At 38.6% G+C, this 3503-nt stretch overlaps 1 non-coding gene across 1 annotated transcript; it reads right to left on the bottom strand.

Annotated features, from left to right (window-relative positions):
• Positions 1-2190: 2190 nt before the first annotated feature.
• On the bottom strand, positions 2191-2263 carry Trnas-aga (transfer RNA serine (anticodon AGA)). Its single transcript has one exon. It is a non-coding gene; the product is annotated as a tRNA-Ser (tRNA).
• Between the last annotated feature and the right edge of the window lie 1240 nt (positions 2264-3503).

Raw genomic sequence — 3503 nt, 5'->3', positions numbered from 1 at the left:
GTCCAAGGCCACCCTTGGTTGTATAGTAAGACCCTATCTCAAAAAAACAAACAAGCAACCATTAAAAAAAGAGATTGTAAAAACCTAACTTGAATCATACCATTGTAAAACTATTCAATAGATTCTCATCTCAGCTGACAGGTGGTCCCTGTCAGCTTTCCTGGGTTATTTCATTCTCTCTTCTCTTTATTCATTATAATGTAAACACAAGGACTTTTTTTTTTATTATTTTATTATTCATATGTGCATACAAGGCTTGGGTCATTTCTCCCCCCTGCCCCCACCCCCTCCCTTACCACCCACTCCGCCCCCTCCCTCTCCCCCCCCTCAATACCCAGCAGAAACTATTTTGCCCTTATTTCTAATTTTGTTGTAGAGAGAATGTAAGCAATAATAGGAAGGAACAAGGGTTTTTGCTGGTTGAGATAAGGATAGCTATACAGGGAGTTGACTCACATTAATTTCCTGTGCGTGGGTGTTACCTTCTAGGTTAATTCTTTTTGATCTCACCTTTTCTCTAGTTCCTGGTCCCCTTTTCCTATTGGCCTCAGTTGCTTTTAAGGTATCTGCTTTAGTTTCTCTGCGTTGAGGGCAACAAATGCTAGCTAATTTTTTAGGTGTCTTACCTATCCTCACTCCTCCCTTGTGTGCTCTCACTTTTATCATGTGCTCAAAGTCCAATCCCATTGTTGTGTTTGCCCACAAGGTCTTTCTTAAACAAGCCCAGCTTCCTCTCAATTTAGTGTTTTTGTCCTGTTTTTCCTCTGTCTAGAATACATTCTTTCTAAAAATTCATGTGGCCAACTCACTTTTCCCACTGTGGTTTCAGCTCAAATTTATGTCCTTTTAAAGAGAGTTCTCTTACTATCCCAATTAAGTAGTTCTCACTACTCCCTTACCAGTTGTTTACGCTCACATTACTCTGTTTCATTTTCTTCATTACACTTATCACTACTGTAATTACCTTATTTATTTATTTAACTATTCATTGCTGTTTCCCTGACACTAAAATGAAATCTCCATGAGAGCATAGCAATCCTTTTCCCCATGGCTATATTACATCTCTATCATGTGCCTGGGACACACTAAGGTGCTCAATAAATATTGATAGATTGAATCATACCCTTAAGTCCACAGATGTGAATTCACAGACTCAAAGTTTCTTTATAAATTGACTAAAATTTTGCTCCTAATAAATAATAGAAAGGAAATCCTGATTTCCCAAGTCATTTTCTAGAGCTCTGTGGCCAACCAGTGGCCTTCCCTTCCCCATCTTTCCCTTCCCTTCCCTTCCCTTCCTTTCCCTGCCTTCCCCTTCCCTTCCCTTTCCTCCCTTTCCCTTCCCTTCCCTTCTCTTCCCTTTCTCCTTCCTTTTCCTTCCCTTCTCATTTTCCCTTTCCCTTTTTCTATCCCTCTCCCCTTTTCCTTTCCTTTCATTCCCTTCCCTTTTCCCTTCCTCTTGGCTTCTCTTTCCTTCTCTTTCTTTTCTACTTTGAAGGAAAATCTGTTACTCATGAGATGGATAGAACCCAGAGACATTAAGCTGTGTGAAATCAGCCAGGTACAGACAGACTGCCTTTTTAAATTGCTGGTTCATGTGGTCATTTATATATGTCTGGGACTTGGAGAGTTATAGAAGCTTCCCAGAAGATAAGAAGGAAATGAGAAAATAGCCAATCAACTATTTTGCACTTTTGATAATCAAGTTTTAATTTTCTTAACTCTTAGGAAAGGTGTTTTAAAATCCTTTATGGTGTGTGTGGCGGTGGGAGGGGGGTGGAGATGTGAGTGTCAGAGATGATCAGTAAATGCTATTCCTCATTATTCACGTGCCCTAAAAACAATGACTGAATAAATGGAAGGTAGAGATTTTACAGCTGAGCAACACTGCTCCAGAAGAGAGAGACTCCCTACTGTTCTGGGCAGTCTGTCTAATTACAAGGAAAAGCTCCTCTCCACTTATTCTGGGTGATTTTTACCACAGTTATAAGGTAATTCAAGCATCATTCAACCTACCTTAGCAAGGAGTGATACAACCTACTGATACATTGCCTAGAATAAGAATGCCAATTTGAGACAAGGTAGTAATTATTGTCTGACTTTATTATATAAAGGCCACATATGTGATGTAATGGGCATCTGATTATTTTCTATCCAGTGCCCTTCTTTAACAACCCATTCTTTATTTTTTGGTGGCACTGGGGTTTGAACTCAGGGCTTCCTGCTTTCTAGGCAGGTGCTCTACCACTTGAGCCACTCTACCAGCCCTTCAACAACTCATTTTTTTATTCCATGTGATTTAGGTAGGATTATCAATCACAATGACTTTTTCTTTCCTCTTCCAACAGTATGGCTTCTGATACAGACTTAATGCCCTATGTTTTCTCATCTTCCGGGCTACGGTTATTAACCTTGTGGGTAGACATGTGACTAGGCAGGGCCAATTTTGAGATTGGGACAGATTCTAACATACTACTTCCTGACATCACTGAATATATGGGCCTGAAGCCTTCTGAACTATCATGGAGGAAGCCCCAGGAATGAAGGCAAGAATACCTAATCAGAGCTCCATGATATGCAGAGAGATGAAGACATACTCATGGGGTCTGAACTCAAGGATCCCAGTGTGACTAAAACCAAATCTATCTGTCTTAGACCAACTATGTGAATAAGAAATTACCATGTCCCCCTTCAAATCTATAGTTTATATGGTTTCTGTTGTTTTCTATCAAAGAAGCTTCATTATGCATGTTATTTGTAAATATGACAACCATGCACATTTTTAAAAGATGTGTTTCAGAACATTTTATAAATTAATATGTTGATATCTGGCTGGCTGTGGCAGGGAGGCTGTCGGAAGGAGGATCACACTCTGAGGCCAGCTCCAGGCAAAATCATGAGCCCCTACCTGAAAAATAATTAAAGTAAAAAAGGGCCTTGAGTTCAAACTGCAATACTGCCAATTTTTTTTATATCTCAGTGATACGATTTATAGCGATGTGTCATGTGCTTAGTTCTTGTTTTTTATTTATAGGTGATTTAATTCATTCAGCTTATTGACCATTTTATTTAAGGTACTTACTCATTCTTCAGAAATTCCAACTCACATAAATTAATATCTGTCCTATTGCATTTACAAGGAATGTGTGTTCTATACTATCAGTAGAAGAAATACAAAAAAGAATCATGATGAATATATTTGATTCCTGCTCCAAATACTGTCTTCAGAGTTTGTTTTCACTGGTACAGGACTCAAGAAAGGTGATCTTCTCTTTAATGTTAACAGATGAAACTCAATCTCATCAGGAAAAATAATTGTAAACCCCGATGATAAATCTCTTGGAGGAGTTTGCTGGTTCAATACTTGAAGGTAGCTAGTGTTCTGCCCTCGATCTTATTTTTACTGTTTTTGGGTGATTAATATACAGGCATTGATGAATAATTTCTTTTGCAGAATAGGATTACAATGTTATTGATGGATTTAGAAATGGTACTTGAAGATA

Source organism: Castor canadensis, chromosome 15, assembly GCF_047511655.1.
Source record: "Castor canadensis chromosome 15, mCasCan1.hap1v2, whole genome shotgun sequence".
NCBI lineage: Eukaryota > Metazoa > Chordata > Mammalia > Rodentia > Castoridae > Castor > Castor canadensis.
The sequence above is the reverse complement of the archived record's forward strand: the minus strand, read 5'-3'. Positions and strand labels throughout refer to the sequence as shown.